Genomic DNA, 22111 nt, shown 5'->3' with positions numbered 1-22111 from the left:
CCCTCTCCAAATTCACAGTGGATCAGGCGCCTGTGGACTCCACTGTGACGGAAGATGTATGCGTCGTGTGTGCTCCCTGGGAATTGGGTTACAAGGTCCGTAATGATGTGCTTAGCATTGCACACGACCTGCACATTTATGGAATGATATGACTTCCGGTTGCGGAAGATGTATTCGATGGCTGAGGGAGGACAGATGGGGACATGCGTGCAGTCAACACACCCTATCACATGGGGGAATTGTGCCACCTGGTAGAACTCCCGTTTGGTGCGGGTCAGCTGCTGGGGGGTTGTGTGGAAGGTGATGTATGAATGTCAGCATGGCCTCTAGGAACCGGTGGAAGAAGCATGATAATGCGCTTTGCGACACGCCTCCGGTCTCTGCTATTACCCCCTGGAAGCTTCCAGACGTCAGCAGGTGCAGGCTGCATAGGACCTGGACATGGGCTGGTATGGCGTTGGTCCTACGGGTCTGGTGCTGCAGTAATGGTTCCAGATCTGCTATTAGGCGCATGATCATGGCACGGTTGAGTCTGTACTTCTCGTACACCTGTTCCTCTGTCTGCCCCAGCAATGTGATGCGCACCCTGAAGACCCCGTCCCGGATCATCCTCCTGCGCTGAGCCTGGACGTTGATCCTCCTCCTCCTAGCAAGCACGTAGGGGGCAGCCATTTTGGAAGACTTGTGGGGTTTCCAGGGGCATTTTTGAAGGGTTACTGATTGTCAGAACCTGGAAATAATGTTTTATTGTTTTTTTCATTCCTTCAAATAACTTTACCTCCAGTTTGAGATTCCTCTTATTTTGCTCATGGAAAATAGCGATTTTGGCAATTTACGGTATTTGCGATTTTTCATGCATTACATTGCGATTCTTTATTAGCGATTCGGCATTTCCGAGGTCCGCTTTGCTGTTCGTTATTTCCGATTGCCTGAATTGTGATTCGGTAATTTACAGAGGGGATTTTTTAGCGATTTTTTATTTTTTACCGATTTGGGGTTGATGCATTGCATTTTCTGGTTTTGCGTTCGGTATCGGCCTGTTTTACCGATTCGCTATTTTACCGGGAGGTATTTTGCTTGATGCATCTGCCAGTTACTTGGTAAAGATCATGAATGAAAGTGGAACGTCAGGTTTAGTCAATTATTCCTTCGCGGACTGAATCCATACACGATCTATTAAGGGGATATGAGAATGATGGTCTGCCTCGTGTAACACCTTAGAGTGTAAACCTTACAGTAGTGAAGGGAAACCGATAGGAGATGGGAGCAGAGATGTACCTGGACGTTCGGTCGGAGTAAATCTTGTATCTGACTTGTTGGCCATTTCACAGTCTGGTTAAATCTAGATCCCAAAACTGACAGTGTGCATGCATGGCACGTAGCCTGAACAGCTGCTAGATGCTGGTAATTCCGCTCAGATATGGCGGATGTCAGTATGTAGGATAACGTGGCATCCGTAGTAAGGAAACTGAGTCGGTAAAAAGTTGCATATATGAATGATACCCGTTCGGGTCGATTGAGTGTGGCACAACGGGACTGTGATGTTATCCCATATTTTGAGTATAATCAGGAAAAGGATGTTGTCCAAACAGACCGAGTCAAACAGACTGTGGGGTGTACATAAATGTAACGGTTGTTGTTGTTAATCGCAGTTTCTGTACTAGAGTAAAGACAGAATTATTTGGTAAGAAGGCTTGGCCTGTCAGTGGTATTACACCATAAAAGCCCAAATGGCAGAAATGAAATACAGATCTATGTACAACAAACATGTGATAAGGTAGGCAAATGAAATACAGATATATGTATATATATGTATAATGTATGTTCATTCTATGTCAGGACTGGAGGCAAGTATTATGCCTTCTTTCCTCACTTTATTACATAGCAGCGAAGGGTATAACAGAGACTACATTTTTCATGAACACAATGGAAAGAGTAGGTTCTGCACAGGGTTTTAGGGTAGCAGGAGAGTGGCGCTCGTACAGGTAACCTAGTCGGGTATTGACAGAATAGGGAACTAAAGCAAGTGGTGCTACCAGGTCAGAGGTGGACCCAAAACCCCTGAATGAGGAAAAGCTAAAAGCCCTTCGCCAAACAAACATGAACAAATCCTGGGCACACGTATAAACTCAAAAGTTAATACAATTATGAAAAGTGATATAGTAGACACCGGTGGTTTTCTTAGGGGATGTTTATGTGAAGATGTTCATGAGAAAAACAATGCCAGCCGATTTGTGTTTCGTCAACAGGCATTGGCCTGTGACTCTTCAGGGCTTGATGCGCGTGTAGCGAATATTTAAGGACTGGTGATACTTCCAACCCGGTTAGCGGGTTATAAAGACAGCCGAGTGTGGCAGTCCGGTAAAGGAAAGATTGGAACGGGCGGGTACGTCCGAGTGGAGTGGAGCCTTGTGGTGCAGGGTCCACGTCGTTGATCGTCTCTCGCCGAAGGAGTGTGTCGGAGGGAAAGAGTAGTCTAACAAAAAATACATGGTAACAACCAATCATCTCACAGGAGACCAATGTCCAATCAGGGTCCAGCTAGCCCAACATAGTCCATCAACAGTGTCCTCTCTTCCTCTTTCTTATCTGCTACGCAGCAAGATAAGTACTCTTCAGTTCTCTTATTCAGTTTAGTACTTGTATAGATGGTTAGAGTGTGTCAGTAATTTTTCTGATGGTTTCTGTGGCGCGCGCGCTGCTTGTGCGATTAAGTGGTTAACTATTATGTGGTCTTTAGTACTGTTTTCAGGCTGTTTCATGTTGTGGACCTAGCGACTTGCTTTGTGATGTCGCGCGGTGCTACTTGTTAGGTTTCCTTGTGTTTTCACCTCACGCGGTTCTCCGCGTTTACTTCAAAAGCATTTCTCAGTTTACCTTTTATTTTTCCCTCACACGGTTCACCGCGTTTTCTTCAGAGCGTCTCCCTGCGTGTGGGCTGCGCAGCGGGGACAGAGCCGCTGGTACGGGTTTCCGTCCCTACGCGGCTCCGTGTTGGTCTTGCTCCCGTGTCGTCCTGCCGTCAGAGTGCGCAGGAGTCTGTGCAGATGCAACGCAATGTTTGATCTCTCTTCAGAGAGTTTCAAACGTCGCGCGTGCACTGGACATGAGCCGCTGGTCTGAGGGTGAATGCCGGCACCGATTGTAGGCAGTGGTGGCTTGTACAAGAGTCACGCTGTTGATTATTTGACTCACGCTCCGTCCCCAAGCCCAGTAGTTAAAGGGGCAGAGCCTGTATGTTTATTTGAATGCCTCACAGGTCTGGTATCGAGGTTGGCACTTCGTGCAAGGCACTTACCCACACCAGCTTTCCCTAGGGCAAGGGAGTTTTCTTATAATTCATTGGCCAGCATTAGTCCCTCGGGCTCGACCCGGTCTACTGCGGTTCCTTCCGCGCAAAAGCTACTGGCTGAGACCCAGCCATAATTATGATCTTTCCTGTTGGGCCCAGTAGGAAAATTTCTACTGTTGCACTATTCATGCACCTTTTCCTCGTGGAATATTACAAGGATTACCAAGAGGAGGAGGATCCCCTTGCTGACATGCCCTGGGGGGACACCTTTTATGAGGCTATGGATACCTCAATCTACAGGGCGGTGGATCAAGCCATCTCTCCGTTAGAGGATAGGATTTCCAACCAGATTCAGCAGGCATTTGCCCAACTCACTCAGCAACTTTGTTCCAACCCCCAAGCTCCAGCTGCTGCTACTCCTGATCCTCTGGGTCCTCCGCTGCCTAAACGCTCCTGCGAGGCTGGTGTGGATGGCGATGAGTTTAATCAACTTAGACAGGCCTTCCTGGCTAGTCGCCCGGCAGTTCCCGCCAGGGTGCCCCCTTCCAAAGTGCCCCCTTCCAAAGTGCCAGTGCTTTCCTCGGGGGACCAGGTTCCCCCTCCTACTGATCCAGCTTCTCAATCTCTCCCTAGCTTTTCCCAGACACCTCCCCGAGCACCTCAGACATGCTGGATCTTAATGATATCATCCATCCAAGGACCTAAGAGTGGACACCAGCAGAGAAAGTGGCTTCTTATGTGGCTGCCCATATCCGACGACCCCTGGAGAAGGAAGCTCGCAACTGCCTTCATGCGGAGTGCCCCGCCCCACCCTGGAGGGTCTCCCTTACACCTGAGATAGATCCCCGGATGGGCACCTTCCTCCATAAATAGATCCTGGGGGGCGTACCAGGATAAACTCCTGGACGCCCTCGGCCCCATTACAAAGGAGGCGAAGGAATCAGGTTCTATTATTTCTCCTGAAACCTTATCTAGATGGGCACAGTGAGTTGTTATTTTCATGGGTAATGCTAATTGTGCCCTTTCCACCGAGCGGCGCCGGTCACTTCTTATTAAAATTGACCCGAAGTTAGGCGACCTGGCGGATTCAGAGGCGGGTGCTATTGCCTGTGGTGGTCTGTTTGGCGAGCCCTTTGTGAATGAGCTTGGTAAGTTTGTCAATACCTTCACGTTGCTGGATCGAGCCCAGTCTACAATTAAAAAGGTATTTTCCCGTGTTTTTCGTGGGGCCGGCCGAGGCAGCGGCCGCTCGGCCGGTCAGCAGCGCCAGACCAATCAAAGAGGCTCCGGAGAGTACCAGGACCAAACCCGGTTTGGAAACTTTTATCCCACCCGTGGACGGCGGGGAAAAGGGAAAGGATTCCGAGGAAGAACGGCAGCCTCTAGCCCAGGTGAGGCTTCTCCCTTCTTCCCCACAAGACATAGGGGGGCGGTTGGCAGGTTGCTTCCAAGCTTGGTTGACCATCACTTACGATGCTTGGGTTCTGCAATCGGTGAGGGGTTTCCACATAGAGTTCCAGGGGAACCCGGTGCAAAGATCCCCTCCCCGTCTTATTCAGTTTTCCGCACAGCATGCCCTCCTGGTTGACAAGGAGGTGTCTTCTCTCCTCAAGAAAGGCGCTATCACCCTTACTACTCCACAGCCCGGGGGCTTCCTAAGCAATCTTTCTGGTCGATAAGAACGATGGCGGCAAGAGACCTGTGATAAACTTGAGCGAGTTCAAGCAGTGGTTGGTTTACTGCCACTTCAAGATGGGGGGAATCCATCTCCTCAGGGATGTTCTCCGTCCCTTGGATTAGATGGTCCGGGTGGACCTCAAGGTCGTCTATCTGGTGGTTCCGATATTCCCGCCACACCGTCGGTTTCTCCAATTTATCTGGGGTCACCGCACGTACTAGTTCACGTCACTCCCTTTCGGTCTCTCTTCAGCTCCTTAGTGTTTCATCAAGGTTCTCCGACCGGCTGTGGAGTACCTACGGTCCAGGGGAGTCAAAATGATTGTGTACCTGGCCGACCTACTCTTGATGGCGGCTTGCCCCCGTCGCCGGATGCAACATTTTCAGATGGCGTGTCCCTTCTTCAAAGACTCGGGGTTTTTCATAAACGAGAAGAAATCTCTTTTGCAACCTTCCCAGAGCATTACATTCTTGGGGTTCGTCTTAGACTCCACGTCATCCTCTCTCAGTCTTCCGGGCAGGAAGGTCTCCAAGATCCGGCACGAGTTGCTTCGCATTCACGCCAAGCAACAGATTTATCTCCGCCAGTTGGCACGGGTCGTGGGTCTCCTGTCTGCCTCGATCCAAGCCATCTTCCTGGGCCCCCTCCATTACAGAGCTCTGCAACTCCTCAAAGGTTACTTTTTACGCAAGGGGTATCTGTGTTCTCACAAAGTCGCCTTATCCGCCGAGGCAAGATCCGAAATTCAATGGTGGTTAGACCACATGGAGGCATGGAACGGAAGAGCCATTTTCGGTTCCGCTCTGGAGATGGTTATATAGTCGGATGCCATCAGGCTTGGTTGGGGGGCCAGGTACGGAGACCTCTCTACAGGAGGGTTATGGTCTCCCGACGAACAGAAGTTGCACATAAATTGCTTAGCACTTGTGGCGGGATCCTTTGCAGTACGTTGCTGGACGAAGGATTCAGTGCACTCCTCTGTGCTTCTGAAGATGGACAACGTTACGTGAATCATCTGGGGGGTACCAGGTCGAAAGTCCTCTCGGATCTGGCGGCAAGTTTTTGGCAGTACTGCCTCGACAATCAGGTCTCTGTCACAGCGGAGTATCTCCCGGGCCGCGTCACTTCCGGGATTCCAGCCTCTAGCGCTTGGACCAGTCAGTATTTGAGAGGCTGAACGACTTTTGGGGCCCCTTCTCGGTGGACCTCTTTGCATCCAGACTGGACCACCAGATTCCGCAGTTCTTCAGCCGGCGGCCAGACCCTCTGGCAGCGGCCACAGATGCTTTTCTCCAAAATTGGAATGGGGAGCTGGGCTACGGTTTCCCTCACTTTGCGATTATCACGAGGGCAATGGTGCAAGTTCGCAGGCAGGCGGTGGATCTGGTCATGATCACCCCCTGTGGAAGTCTCAAGTGTGGTTTCCAGTTCGTCTGGAACTTTCTTGGGATTTTCTAATTCTACTCCTCCTGAGTCCGGACTGGACTCCTCATCCTCTAGTATCCGCGAGCTCACTGTGGCTCATGGCGTGGCAGATTTCCAGGGTAGATGGGAAGCCCCTGGCTTTTCGCGAGAAGCTGAGACGTTTATCTCTAAAGCGTGGGCAGACAGTAGTGTCAAGAGGTACAGTTCCGCGTGGGGCAGATGGACCCGTTGGTGTCTGCGAAGGGGTTTTGATCACTTGGTCGCAGAGGTAGTCCACATAGTCAATTTTTTGGCTGAACTAGCGTCTGAGGGTGTGGCCTATTGGTCCATTATTACCTTCAGATTGGCCATTTCTTCTGGCCACATACCGGTAGATGGAGCGCCGGTGGGAGAACCCCCCCCCGATTTATCGGCTGCTATGGGGCATTTGCCTGTCCCTACCGCCGGAGCCTCGGTATTCTGCTCTCTGGGACGTTAATCAGGTTCTTAACTTGTTCTTATCTTGCCAACCGAATAGGTTCCTCTCCAGGAAAGAACTGTCATCAAAATTGGCCATGTTGCTAAGCCTGATTTCTTGTAGACGAGTGTCTGATGTACGGGCTTTGGACATTTCTAGCAGGGTTTTTACCCCGTTAGTGTGTCTGAGTAATGTGGAAGTCACACCTAAGTGCCATTCCAGGTTGATTTCCTATCCACAGTTTCCTCGAAGATTTGTGTGATTTGCTGCCTTAAGGCGTATGAACAAATGACAGAAGAATTTCGCCCTCCAGGGGAGAGGCAACTACTTATTTCGCTTCGGAAAACCTTTAAACCAGTTTCCTCACCCACCATTGCCAGATGGGTTTGCTGGGTGATGCAGGAAGCGGGCATAAACCTTACCCAGTTTGGGGCGCATTCCACAAGGGGAGCTATGTCTTCGAAGGGGAGAAGTGTGGCTCACTGGTTAGAGGAGGCAGACCTGGAAGCAGAGGTCAGCCCGGGACCAGGGTTCAATTCCCGGCTCGGCGGGGTCTTGAGTCCTAAAATGTCCATGGACTCGACAATTCTCGCTCCGGTGCCTACTCAATTCACGGGTTTACACTCTGCGACTCTGGGCAATAGCTTGCTTAATCTCCACAACGGCCCCTCGCGGCGGGATGCCTGGCTTTCACCTTGCGGATACCCTGCCGGAGTTATCTCACAGGGGAATACCAGGACGGGTTCCCTAAGCAAGCGCTTAGAAACCGCTTGGTGATTTGCGCTATATAAATTCCTGTACATTTACATTTACACATTCGAAGGCTTTCAGCCCAGGAGAGCGTTTAGAGGATATACTCAACGCGGTGGATTGGTCATCGGACTTCACTTTTAAACGGTTTTACTTCAAACCGATTCTGAATATGGCTCATTTGGTTGTGGGCAAGCTTTAAACAAGCATAATCCTCGCCTTCAGTCCTGATAAAGAATGAAAAATTTCCTAGCTAACATAACAGAAAGTTTCAATTCTATTAAGGACTCAGAGGCGAGGATTATTCCGCCCTTGGCTCCTGGAGGAGACCCCTTTCCGTACTACAGTGAGTAGTTGTTCGATCATTCAGATGACACTTTGAGTCCAGTTATTACTATGTATGTTAATTTCTTAAGTGAACTATCGCAGTGGTTCCTCCAGTAATATGTTCTTCTGGTCCTCAGGCTCGGATACACACAAACAGGATTCCTGAAGAGCTGAGGGATGCTGCCTACGCGCTCCGAAAGAGGAAGAGAGGATACTGTTGATGGACTATGTCGAGCTGGCTGGCCTCTGATTGGACATTAGTCTCCTGTGAGATGATTGGTTGTTTCCAAGTATTTTTTGTTAGACTACTCTTTCCCTTGTGTTCATGGGAAATGTAGTCTCCTTTTATACCCTTCGCTGCTATGTAATAAAGTGAAGAAAGAATGCATAATCATCTCCTCCGAGTCCTTAATAGAATTGAAACTTTCCGTTACGTTAGCTAGGAACATTTTCATTCTTTATTCAGACATGATAATTGTGCATTGGTGGCATCCAGTTCATTTAACCCATCCCTGACTGTGTCAAAGCAATGCCTTTGATATTTGGGCTGCATATAGGTGTGTTTATATATGCATTAACTAGGACCAAAACATACGGTAGGGCTGCTGGGGGGAGATCTAATGTGTATAACCGTTTTGTTCCAGCAGGTGGGAACTCTAAACTCAGGACTGCCTCAATCTACGGCCTCTCTGTTACTTCTGTTATTTGTGAGTTAACCTGAACCTGGCCTTCACGAGTAGGTATTCCGCTATTACCCTGAGTACTATTGTTTGCGCAAACCAATGACAAAACTAGGGGGCTGGGGGTAATGTGCTGGGTAATGTTACATTAATTTAGTTCTTCATGTTATTTAGTAAAAACTCTGTCAGGTTGACATAGATGGTGGATGGTGTGTATCTGGAGTTTGTATTGTAGATGTTCGAGTTGTAATTGCGGGACACGAAGTCAGAGATGACGGATGCATCCATTAGTAATTCGATGTTGTAATTAATATCTTATTTTGACAGTGTTATTTATGATGATGGAACAAACATGGAGGATGGCTGATATAACTGTCATTGATAAGAAACTAGTAGGTGTGTTTTTTGTAGCACATTTTGGATTGGGGCAGAAAGCACACAAGGCGCCAGGGATTTTTTTTAATGTATATACATTTTACCGTCTTTCTCCCCCCTGAAGGCAGATGGGGGCAATAGTCCCTAACTTGCCCTGAGGGGGGCAGAAAGACCACTAGGCACATGGATTTTTTTTTTTAAACATAGGTGTGGGCGCTGCCCAAAATGGGCATGCAAATGCCCCTGCACCCCTAAAATTGCTAGTCTTTCTACCTCCTCCGGGAGGCATATGAGGGCAAAAGCCCCTGATCTGTCACCTGGGGGGGTAGAAAGCCCACCAGACACCAGGGATTTTCTTTTTTTATAGGTAGTGGTGGGAATTACCGAGAATGGGCATGCTAATGCCCCAACTGCCAAAAAAGTATTTATGCCTCCCCTACCCCCAGAAGGCAGATCGGGACAATTTCGGTAGAAAGCCCACTAGGCACCAGAGATATGTTTATGGGCATGCCAGTGAGAAGCCCTGTAGGCAAGGGTCGCTCTCTCTTTTTTAGGCACACAATTTGGCTGTTTCTGTGATATTGTTATTCTCATCTGCACCCAAGCGGAGGCAGAAAACCACTAGAAACCAGGGAGATTTTGTGTGTGAAACTGGAGTTTGGTTGACAGTCTGCATGTACTGACTTTTGGCTGGCATTTTGTTGGCGGCATGGGTGGACCTACACTTGGCTAATGGTGTGGGTTTTCTTGCGCTTGATGACGGTGTGTGTAGATTGGCGCTTGCCTGATGGTGTGCATGGAGTGGCGCTTGGCTGGCGTTGTACGTGGACTGGTGCTTGGCTGGCTGTGTGCATGGATGGTGCTTGGCTGCATGGCCGGATTGGCAGTAGCGGGCACCGGACATTTCCCCGTTGGGCTGGAGGGGTGGGGGCCAGTTTTCTGGCTGGGGGGGTGGCTTTGTCACTCGGGCCGGTTTTGCAGCAGTGCTGCAATATCGAGCCCCAGTAACAAAAGTGGAAGTAGTGCTTTTTACTAGAACACTCCCCACCTTCCAGGGCCCATTGAGCAGCATTCTGCCAGGGCTGGTTGCTGTTCCCTGTCTGGCCCTGCTTGGCTGGCGGTGTTCGGGGATGGCGCATGGGTGGCTCTTGGCTGGCATGTATATTGCTTGGCTGACTGTGGGCGTGAATAGCATTTGGCTGGCAGTGTACATGGATGGCGCTTGGCTGGCGGTGTGCATGGATGGCGCTTGGCCAGTTGTGTGTGTGGATGGTGCTTGGCTGGCGGTATGCATGGATGTTGGTGTGCATGTACTGACTCTTGGCTGGCGGTGTGGATTCCAAGGATCCCCCAGCGTTTTCTTTCTCAGAATCCCCCGCAAATCTCAAGTTTACTTACAAAGTCACATTTATCTCATTTCTGTGTGGGTAAGATGTAGGGTACCACCCACATGGAATCGCCGATTCCTAATGGGGTGTGTGGTAATACAAAAGTGAGAAAGTTCTCCTTTTGTTAAGAAACCCCTCACTCACCACCTAGTGGTGACATGCTTCATCATCGGGGTCCACCCTAATGACCTAGCGTCATCAGGGTGTGCTACAACACCTGTTTACAGTGGAGCAGGTTGTGAGTGAGGGTGCGTGAAAAAAATTATAAGTGTGTTAAAAATTGTCCTGGTTTAACTCGGGAAAAATAAGATTTTTATTTGCAAGCAACTGGACAATGTTAAAATCAATGGCGGGATAAAGTGAGGGTAATTATGAGCCCATGTATCTCTATGTGTATCTGGTCTACATGTTTCAACCATGAAGGTATAAACTAACCAGGTTTTCTTCAGGACCAACAAACCCTGAGAGTGGATGGTCTGCGTCCCCTAAAAGACGCACCCGGTCCTACTCTCTGGGACCACAAAAGGGCAAAAGTGTGCCTGTGGTGTGGGCTTGAACTTTTTGAGTACGAAGGTTCACTGTTCCTCCAGACCGGAGGTACCTCCATGGGCAGTGTTTTTGCTCCAAGCGTGGCTGGATTATACGTCCATGATTTTGAAGAGAAGTTCATCCTAGCTGAGACGAACCCGTTCATTGACCACATTAAGTTTTGGCGACGATACATTAATGACGTCCTAGCCATCTGGCAAGGACCAGAAGACACACTCAAAGAGTTCATCACATGGATCAATACCTGTGACCCACATCTGAGATTCACCCACTGTTATGACAACCATCAAATGGTCTTCTTAGACATAGAAATCTCAAAAGAGGAGAATGGGTTAACAACGAAAACCTTTTTCAAACCGACTGCCAAGAACAACCTCCTTAGATATGAAAGCTTCCATCCCTGCCCACTCAGAGAGAACTTGCCTTATGGACAATATCTAAGGGTAAGGAGAAACTGTAGCAAATTATCAGACTACAAAGCCCAAGTACAGGATCTAACCAGTAAACTGAAGCAACGTGGGTACCCATCTAAGATCATTGAAAAATGCCAGAAGAGAGCCAGGAATCAACTTAGAGATGTGCTCCTTGAAGACAGAATGGTTCACAATGACCAAGTGCCACTCACATGTGTTACCACGTACAACACCATATCAAACCAAGTGAGCAAATGCATCAATAAACATTGGTCAATATTAAATACGGGTTTGCTACAATGGGAAAAACCACTCTTCTCCTACAAAAAGGCACCCAGTCTAAAAAACAGCCTAGTTAACACCAGACCAAAAGTGAAACCCACCAATCTGAACCCGAGTGTCACAGAGACCTGGAACCTTCCACCAGTAACAGGACACTTCAAATGCGGGGACTGCAGTGTGTGTCACCTCACGGAGAACACAAAGACTTTAAACTTGGAGGAAGGCAAAGTCTGGGAACAACGTACACATACGAACTGCAGTAGTGCCAATGTTGTATATCTGATCAAGTGTGCCTGCGGGAAATCCTACGTAGGCATGACAACTCGCAAAGTCAAGCTACGCATCTGTGAGCACCGCAGCACAATACGATGCAAGAAGAATGCGACAAAACTTACAGATCATTTTCTCGAGGCTCACCACACACCAAATGATATGAGATGGACTATCATTGAACAAATTCCATCTGGACCCAATACTCAACAACTCTTATATGTTTTAATGCAAAAATTCCAATAAACAAAGTTTAAAAAAAAACAAAAAAAAAACAACTCTTATATGAAAAAGAGCAACGTTGGGTCTACAGATTGTCGACTCATAAAACAGGCCTCAATGATAATGTCCCGTGGGCATCAGTACTCAAATAATGCCAGACCTGCCCCGTTCTGGCCACACCATGATATCCGTTTCTGTGCCAGCAGCCTTCCCCTATGGGCACCTCCCAAAGTGTAATCCATCATCAAAACAATTGATGACACTGCCCTTATCTAAGTCCTGATCACTGCTGCATTTATATACCTGAGCGCACAGTTTCTAAACTTAATCCAAACAGCCAACTAACAAATAGCACATATTGTCATCCAAGGAATTTCCCTACTCTGTACCAGTCTAGCATTGAACTTCACCCCATCAGCGTCTACTGATAATGATGGCCCTTTACAATTCCCTTCTTACATACTAATATCCATATCCTTAAGTTTGCCGCGCATATTGTGGATATTCTGAACTCAGTATCCCTATACCGGCAACCCCACCGAGAATCTAATTCCATTTGAATTTTATGACCTCGATATTGTGGTTACGATCTGTGTTAAATTTCATCCTAAATTAATACCCCTTCACTGAGACTCCAGCAGAGAATCGAACCCCATCAGGGACGGTGGGCCTTGAGCCCTTGCAGCAACCATACCTGTAGCTGCACCCTAGGCGTCCGTAGTAACGCCCCACGTGACCGGCACGTAGCTCTGCCCATTGCGGAAGCCGTGAATGCATAACTCAGTCCCCGAGCTCCCGGTCTCGTTGTAGCAGGGCGGCGGACGGAAATAGGTAACCGGCCACAGACCTCGCACCGAAACTGTAAGTAATTACCCAGACAGACGAACGTCTGATCAACAACGGGCAGCACTCACCCACTAGCACGGCCTCGTTTTTCTGAGACGATTCTGATCTCCTTCAGCACGTGATTCACGAAACTATTTACCAATCTTATCTTATGTTTCGCTACGTTTTTATAGCGAGGATAACCTTTCCCCGCCCTATGAGGTATCGCAATACCCCATTGAGAGTAAGCTTTACTTGTTTGTCCTATATGTTTTAATGTAAGTGAGTCCGTCTTATGTTGAGTGTGATGAGTATGGCAGCACATGCACTTTCTACAAAATAAGACCTCGCCTGCACAATTTGAATGCAAGATATTATCACGCCACATAATATGTTATAATGTGCGTGAGTTGAATAGATATAGAGGTACCACACAGTACGTATAATTATAAAGCTTGCAAGTTGTGGTAAATAACTATCGCCTAAATTAGGGCCAAGGCACTCCCACTTCCTCACACTGAGAAGAGGCACAATCTGCAACCCTTTGTGCCTGGACTTTTGCGACGCCAAGCGAAAGGTACCTTTCCTAATGGGACTAACAGCATGCGATCACGAATTTGAGGCACTGCACAACGTAACAGGCTTGTAGAAGTTTATAATCTGACATTTGTCTTCATTCTTCCTTTACAGGTATTTTGATCTTTTTAAGGCTTACCCATTGTGGTTCAAGCCCACACCACAGGCACACTTTTGCCCTTTTGTGGTCCCAGAGAGTAGGACCGGGTGCGTCTTTTAGGGGACGCAGACCATCCACTCTCAGGGTTTGTTGGTCCTGAAGAAAACCTGGTTAGTTTATACCTTCATGGTTGAATCATGTAGACCAGATACACATAGAGATACATGGGCTCATAATTACCCTCACTTTATCTCGCCATTGATTTTAACATTGTCCAGTTGCTTGCAAATAAAAATCTTATTTTTCCCGAGTTAAACCAGGACAATTTTTAACACACTTATAATTTTTTTCACGCACCCTCACTCACAACCTGCTCCACTGTAAACAGGTGTTGTAGCACACCCTGATGACGCTAGGTCATTAGGGTGGACCCCGATGATGAAGCATGTCACCACTAGGTGGTGAGTGAGGGGTTTCTTAACAAAAGGAGAACTTTCTCACTTTTGTATTACCACACACCCCATTAGGAATCGGCGATTCCATGTGGGTGGTACTCCTTATTTGTTTCTAACGTTATACCCAGGGGTACAGGAGTACTCCCCGTTCACCTACGTGAACTGAAATCCTTGCTCTCCCCATTGTTTTTCATAAGATGTAGGGTCACCACGCAGGCACACATTTCCTACTACCCACCATTCCTTTAGTCAGCCTAAAAAACGTATAAACAAACTTTCCTTTTGGAACCGCTTTGGGCCCCCCTTAATCTCTACACGTTTTTGGCCCTTCAGTGTCTTAGGCATTTGGCCCATCTGCATGAGTAAGGTATCATTTTTATCTGGAGACTTGAGGGGAACGCTGAATGGTAGGAAATTTGTGCTGAGCGGTGATCCCACAACTTTCCCACACAAGTAGAGTAAAACGTGACTTTTTAGCTCAATGTGAGGTGTTCAGCGGATTCTTGGCAGGAAAATATTGGGGATTAACACAAGCCACACCTCTCTGGACTCCCAGGGGTGTCTAGTTTTCCGAAATGTCTGGGTTATTTAGGTTCCCCTAGATTTCTGCAAGCCGGGGACCAAAAACACAGGTGCCCAACCTATCTATTTTTCAAGTGGGTCACCTGCGTTTTTGGTTCCAGGCTTTAGTGGCCATCTAGGGAAACCTACCAAACCCAGACATTTCTGAAAAGTAGATACGCAGGGGAGTTCACAGAGGTGTGGCTTGCGTGGATCTCCCAACATTTTTCTACCAAGAATCACCTGCAAACTAGCAAATTTAGCTAACAAAAATCAAATTTTTCTCTTGTTTCGGTTTGGGAAAGTTGTGGGATTACTGGGACACCACAAATTTCCTACAAACCAATAAAAATAATAAAAAAATAAAAAATGGTACCTCACTTGTGTGGGTGGGCCAAAGTCCAGCAGGTGTCTAGTTTTCAGAAAGAATTGAGGGGTCCACGCAAGCCATACCTCCCTGGACTCCCCTGGATGTCTACATTTCAGAAATGTCTGGGTTTGGTAGGTTTGTCTAGATGGCCGCTGAGCAAAACGAGGTAGTTTTGTGATAGGTCATTTTGAGGTCTTCACAATATGTTTTGGGCTCTTACCTGCTGCGGGCACTAGGCCTACCTCACAAGTGAGGTGCCATTTTTATTGGGAGACTTCATAGAATACGGTGTGGGTGGAAGTTCATGGATCCATGCAGATTCTAGAACTTTCCGTCACAGAAATGTGGGGATTTAAACATTTTTTTTTACAAAGTTTGAGGTTTGCAAAGGGTTCTGGGTAACAGAACCTGGTGAAAGCCACACAAGGCACCCCATCCTGGATTCCCCTGGGTGTCTAGTTTTCAAACATATATAGGTTTTCTAGGTTTCCCTAGGTGCCGGCAGAGCTAGGGTTCGAAATCCACTGCTAAGCACTTTGTAAAAAAAGGGTCAGTTTTCACTGTAAAAAAGTGGTGTGCCCACATTGTGTTTTGGCCCATTTCCTGCTGCAGGAGCAAGGCCTACCGACACAAGCAAGGTACCATTCTTTTTTTTTAAAACTTTTTTTTAAATTTGCAAAGTACAAAATAAAGAACCCCCCCCCCCAAAGGCATCGTTAAAAACATTTGTATACAGATCGAGAGACTCATCATGGCACATCATGGATTAGGACAACAACACGTAAGTTCATGTGGTACATCAGAATAACAAGCAGTGAACAACTGACATCGTGGGAAAAGCAGGCCAGGCCCAGCTCCGTGCACTGTGCGAGTAACCCCTCAGTGGACTCCTCCCCTCTCCCCCTCAGACTCCGATTCATGCGCTGAAAATAATTCGCCTCTAGTCCCCTCAGAGTCACTGTGTGACGAGTGCCCTTCCGTAGCTAATCCTGTCATACACATGGCACGCCACGCCAGCAGGTCTTCTTGCAATTTTTCATCTTTCCTAGTGTTCTGCATGTGTGTTTCCTCTGCGAGTGTCTATTCCCTCACATCCTTAAGCCATGTGTCTACGTCAGGGGCCCTCTGTCCCATCCACGTGTTGGCGACCCTGTGCCTAGCCAGCACTAACATCAGTTGCAATAATTTATATGAAAGTTTCCGTTTCCTTGGCTTGGGGACCAAAGCCAGCAGACAATGTAAGGGTGTAAGTTCGATCCGGAGGCCAGTGGTGGCCGTTATACGACCCACAAACCCTGTCCAAAAGCTCCCCACCAACGGACATTCCCAGGCCAGATGCAAAAATCCCGCTTCCACCGCACTATACCTGGGGCAATTGTCCCTTCCATCTTCCGAGTAGCGGTACACCGACTTCGGAGTGAGGTAGGTACGGTGAAGGAAGTTAAAATAAATGAGCTTAAAGCGCGCATTACAGGACACCTGCCGTGTCAAGACCCCTATACGCTTCCGCTGCCCTTCGTCCAGAGGCGCTCCCAGGTCTGCCTGCCAGGCCGCCATGTCAGTGGCACCGGGGGGGCGGAATCACGTTTCATAGCCGCATACAGCAAGGCTATCAACCTACGTCCTCTGCTGCAGGACAGTAGTATATGTAAGGTATGGGTCATCGGGGGTATCTCCGGACACTGTGGCCAAATCGAGCGCAGTATAGAACGCAATCCTTGGCAATGCAAGTATTGTCCGCCACTAAGGCCAAATGACTCCTCCGCCTGCTCGTATGTCAAGAAGCTCTCCGAGGGGTACAGATCTGCTAGGACCTCACAGCCCCTCTCTCTCCATTCGCGGAACGACATATGGTGTTCTATTTCTACCATGGGGGCCAATATCCAGATTGGTAGATCCCTGTGAAATGGCGCTGAGCGTAGGACCCTTTCTATGAATCGTTGCCATACACCCGCTGTGTGTCTCACCACATAGGGTAGCTCGGCTTTGGCTCCCGACCCGCGCATCAATGCCAACTGGAGCTCCTGCACTATCGCCCTTCCTGCTAGCAATCGCGTCTCCCATACATCCGCGTCTGCAAACCATCTGGCTGCCGGAAGTAGCTGCGCTGCGTATTAGTATAGATCGAAGCGCGGGGCTTCCAATCCCCCCTCCTCAAAGGAGCGCACGACGGTACGGAGGGCCACTCTGCTACGCCGACCCGCCCAAAGCAGGGATGTGAGCAGCTTGTTAATGGTACGAAAAATCCTAGGCGGAAGAGGGCACAACGTGTTCTGAAGGACATACAGTGTCCTTGGCAGCATCACCATTTTAGCGATGGCCAGTCGCCCCATTAGGGACAGTGGTAGGGTGTTCCAAAAGGACACGGATTGCTGGAGAGACGTAATCACCCGGTCTATATTACGGGCGAGGGACTGCTCCTCTGTCGAGGCCACATGGATGCCCAGGTATCGAAAACTGGTCCGTTCCCATCTCAGCCCAAGCTCTGGCAAGTCCTCGAGGGGAGCTTCGTGCATAGCGGCAAGAGGCCTCCTTCAAGTTTCTGCCGTTTTTCAAAACACAGGTCACAATATGGAAAGACCGTGTTTCTACTGTCGCCATCAGATATTTATTAGACAGCGACACCAGTGCTTCGGAAGCATCATCACTTCCATCAATAAATAGATTGCTATGCCCTTAAATCATGCATCCATGGATGCGTAGGATAAAAGGATCTACTTTGCAGCAATAAAACGCACAATAGCAAGAAAAGAGTCAGCAGCTGTACCCACTCTCAGGATAATCCTTACATCTCAATTTTTAGACATCATTAGTGAGAAATCTTTTTTAGACGGACAACCACTTTTGACTAGTACATGAGATCAGTATACCACCTGTTTCCGAGCAGCTGTGCGGTATGCCACTGGTACAATCACCCTGAGGAAGGTTCAACACCGAAACGCGTTGGTGATAATTGTTGTCAGAAACCAGTGTTCTAGCCCCTTTTTCTTCTATATTTTGTATTGGTATTGCCTTTTTTCCTCTCTTTTTTTGTATTTATGTGGCAAATGTTTCACTTCTGTTTTGCATTTAATAGGCAGGTGATCAGGACCTGTTTCTTTTAGTGGCCATGTTCTCATCTAGGATAAATTCCCTATTCAATAGAAGGAGACCAATTTTTATACATTGAAACTTGATTATGCCTTTGTATACATAAAGTTTTTAGATATTGTTATGATTTTTGTGAACCCTATGAAAAAATCTTTTTGATAAAAGTAAAATATAATAATAAAATAAAAAAAAATTATTTTTTGATAATAAACATGTGTGGTTTATGATTAATTGAACATGTAATTGTGACACAACTGCAGCACATAGATATAAGCAGCACCTCTGCCCAGTGCTAGTTCTCTTTTTCCCAATATAGTTAGTTCCCTGTCTTGGGTATTATCCAATTTTGACAAGGAGCCCCGTTTCTTTGCCAGACAATAAGTCCTCGAGGGGTACCATTTCAAAACCCGATAGCGGGAAAATTAGGGATTTACTACGATTAAGCCGCAAGCCCGACACCTCGCCAAAACGGTCCAGGTGGTGCAGCAACATCGGGAGCGCCTCTCTTGGGGTTTTCAAGTAAAACAAGGTGTCATCCGCATATAGCGACAGGACATTGCACGTGTCCCCCACCTGGATGCCCGATTGCCTCAACTCAGTGCGAATCTTGACAGCAAACGGCTCTATGGCTAGGGCAAAAAGTAGTGGCGAGAGGGGGCACCCTTGTCTCGTGCCCCGTCCCAGCTGCCACTCCTCCGATCTCACGGCTCCCAGACGCACCCTGGCACGAGGGGAACTGTATAAGATACGAATCCAACGGCCGAAGTTGGGCCCCAGGCCCATCGTCCGGAGGACCTCCTGCAGGTAGCCCCAGTCGACAGTGTCAAACGCCTTGGCCAGATCTATGGAGACCAAGACCGTCTGTTCTTCCCTACCTTGTACCTCATGTTCGATGTGATTCAAACGTCTCAGATTCATAGCCGTGTTTCGCCCAGGAATGAAACCGCATTGGTCTTGGTGCACTAAATGCTCCATATCGGGTGCAAGCCGGGTGGCCAATAATTTAGTCAGAATTTTGATATCCTTATTTATCATGGTAATCGGACGATAGGACGAGGGGTCATGCTTATCCCCCCCTGGTTTAAGGATCATGCAGATTTCTCCCTGAGCCATGCTCTGTGGGAGATCTCCACTTTCGAACGCCTCAAGGAAGACTTGCAGCAGGAGTGAAGCCAATACGCCCCGAAATTCGTGATAAAACTCTGGTGGGAACCCGTCGCTCCCCGGCGATTTTGCACGCGGCAAGCGGGCTAGTGCCATACGAACCTCGGTCAATGTCAGGCCCGCATCCAATTCCTCCCGGTCCGAATCCGAAAGGGTCGGTATAGGCAACCCCTGTAAGTAGGGGAGATAAGAGACCTCAGAAATACCCGAGTCCGCCGTGTATACTTGCCGTAAATGTGATTTGAGAACCCCAAGGATGGCCTGCTCCGAGTAGACCACGTCTTCGTTCAGGTCCCGCAGGGCTACAATAAGCTCGGGAGTCTGCTCTCTCCTCAGGATCCAAGCCAGGAGCCGCCCTGACTTATCGCCCTCCCTGTGGAGGCGCTGCCTGTATTGGCCCAGGGTATATTTGTCGAGCCTATCTGGGATGTCATGTAGCCGAGCTCGGGCAGCCTGTTCCTCTAGCCTCTGTAGAGCGCTAGGGTCCGCTACATGCTGGGCCTGCAGGAGGGTGTCCTCCGCTTTCTGGAGATCTTGGAGGAGCTGTTTCCAGACGCCATAGGTAAGCTCCATTCAAGCGCCCCTTACTACCGCCTTCCGGGCCTCCCACTTGGTGGCCGAGGATATGCCTCCCTCTTCCCAATTGAGGTCCACATAGGCCCCAATGGCCTTTTCCACGTGTGCTTTTCCCACGGAGGATATCTACTGGGAGCTAAGTACGAGGGCGGACAACCGGGGACCCCCACTGAACCACGCAAGCTACTGGAGAATGGTCTGATAAAAAACGAGCCTGGTGCGTAACATCCACAGACATGTTAAGCTCAGCATTTGCCACTAAGACTCTATCTAGGTGACTGTACGTGTTGTGTGTGGGTGAGAAGCAGGTGTACACCTTCTGTGCCGGATTCTTGAGGCGCCAAACATCCACCGCCCCTATGTTTTCCATGACCTCCCTGAGCTGTACAGTCATACGGGCTTTTGTGCCCTCCCGAGGTGGAGACTAATCCAGTACTGGGTCAAGAATACAGTAAAGTCCCCAAACCAAAGTATCGGGGTACCCAGGTCGTGGATCAAGACGTCTTGCAAGGCCCTAAAGAAGGTCGGGTCATCGGTATTGGGTGCATAAGAATTTAAAATAACAATTTCCCTGCCATCCAGCTTAGCCCTGAGAAGCAGGTATCGACCATGAATGTCCGCTTCCATATACTGAATAGCGAACGGTACCCCAGGCGCCACCCAGATCAGAACCCTCCTGGCATATGTAGAGAAGGACGCATGAAACATCTGTCCACGCCATTTTTTCCTCAACTTCTGTGCCCCGTCATCGACCAGGTGGGTCTCCTGGAGGCAAGCGATGGATATTTTATGTCTTCGAAGGAAGGAAAGGACTCTGTACCTTTTAGTGCATGTGCCTAGCCCCCTCACGTTCCAGCTCAGAAACTTATGCCCAATGATTTCCAACTTTATCTACCCCGCCGCATCCGTCTGCTCACAGTGTAGTTCCCCTCCAGTGCCCGACTTGTAATACAAATGATGCCTAAAACATTTCCCTTCAACATCCCCTTCGAACAGTCCCCCCTGCCCGCTCCCCCCTCCCACGAGCAATATACCAGCAACAACCAAACATGCCAATATGCCCTTACCCTGCTGGTGCCAGGACGTGCACAGCCACCCCATTCGCCCAACGAGGCAAACTCACTCAAGAAAGCAAAAACTCCCCCCCCCCCCCACCACGACTCCCAGAAAGACCCACTTTCAAAGCATTAATACCGGGCTCAAACTTACCAGCCCAAGTCTATACTCCCTCTTCCCCCCCCAACCTCACTTTCTCCCTCCCCCCCTCTCATACACTACCTGGAGGGAAGAATCCCTCTTCATATTTTATGCGACACACACACTCCCTACTGGAGTCGACCCAACGAGGTCCGAAAACTTGCCATATGTCAAACTCGCACCACACCCAACCAATCAATCACTTCAAGAAGGATCCACCGTCTCAGGAGTCCCGACCCCCGCAGTCTCAGGATCACCTGGGCGGTAAGTGATATGTCCTCCTCCGTGGCCTGCAGTGTATCCGGGACCAATATTTCTCCGGGCACATGAGGTTTCGAAAGCTCCGATCTGTCTCCAGCTTCGGACGGTTCCAGATGCAAGGCCCCATCATCCCCCACCGTAACTCTGCGTCTCACCTCACTCTCTGCTGCCTCGGAGCGGCGGCGTCGTCTGTTGGTGCGTCTCCTCGGTGGTCGAGTTCCCCACATCCCGCGGGGTCCTCCACGTTCGCCCGGCGGGAGGTCGTCTCCCCTAATCTCCAACCATTCCCAGACCTCTTCCCGGGAATCAAAGAAGTATGCCTTCCCCTGAGACAGTACCTTAAGTTTGGCCGGATATAGCAGCATGTACTGTCGGTGCATCTCCCGGAGTTTCTGCTTGACTCCAAGAAAGGACTTCCGTTGCTCTTGGACTTGCTGGGTGTAATCCGGATAAATGGAGATCCTGCTGTTCTCAAAGGTGAGGTTCACCGTCTCCCTTGCCGCCCTCAGAATACAGTCTCTGTCCCGGTAATTAAGAATTTTGGCAATTAGGGCCCGCGGTGGAGCCCCCGGCGGCGGCGGCGGGACCAGTGCTCTATGGGCTCTCTCAATCACAAAGACCTCCGACAGACCTCTCAGGCACAGCTGTGTACAAATCCAGTTCTCTAGGAAGCGCTCAGCGTTTCCCGCCTCCGCCCGCTCCGGTACGCCAAGGACCCTGATGTTACTGTGGCGCGCCCTCCCTTCCGCATCCTCTCCTCTCCGCTCCAGGTCTCCCGTCGTGACCGTGAGTTGTGAGACTGTCTTTTTGAGGGATGCCACCTCCCCT

The 22111-nt window shown here is 48.9% G+C and overlaps 1 long non-coding RNA gene across 4 annotated transcripts in view; it reads left to right on the top strand.

Moving 5' to 3' along the window:
• The window catches only part of LOC144827060 (uncharacterized), a 175565-nt gene that overhangs the window by 29427 nt on the left and 124027 nt on the right, over positions 1-22111 (top strand). Inside the window, exon 1 of one of the 4 annotated variants that reach the window (XR_013610010.1) lies at positions 8577-8665. The exons of the other annotated variants lie outside the window; for them this stretch is intronic. This is a non-coding gene — a long non-coding RNA (uncharacterized LOC144827060). Of the gene's footprint in view, positions 1-8576; positions 8666-22111 lie in introns of those variants that run through there. 4 annotated transcript variants of the gene reach the window in all.

Source organism: Lissotriton helveticus, chromosome 4_1 (genome assembly GCF_964261635.1).
Source record: "Lissotriton helveticus chromosome 4_1, aLisHel1.1, whole genome shotgun sequence".
Lineage (NCBI taxonomy): Eukaryota > Metazoa > Chordata > Amphibia > Caudata > Salamandridae > Lissotriton > Lissotriton helveticus.
The sequence above is the reverse complement of the archived record's forward strand: the minus strand, read 5'-3'. Positions and strand labels throughout refer to the sequence as shown.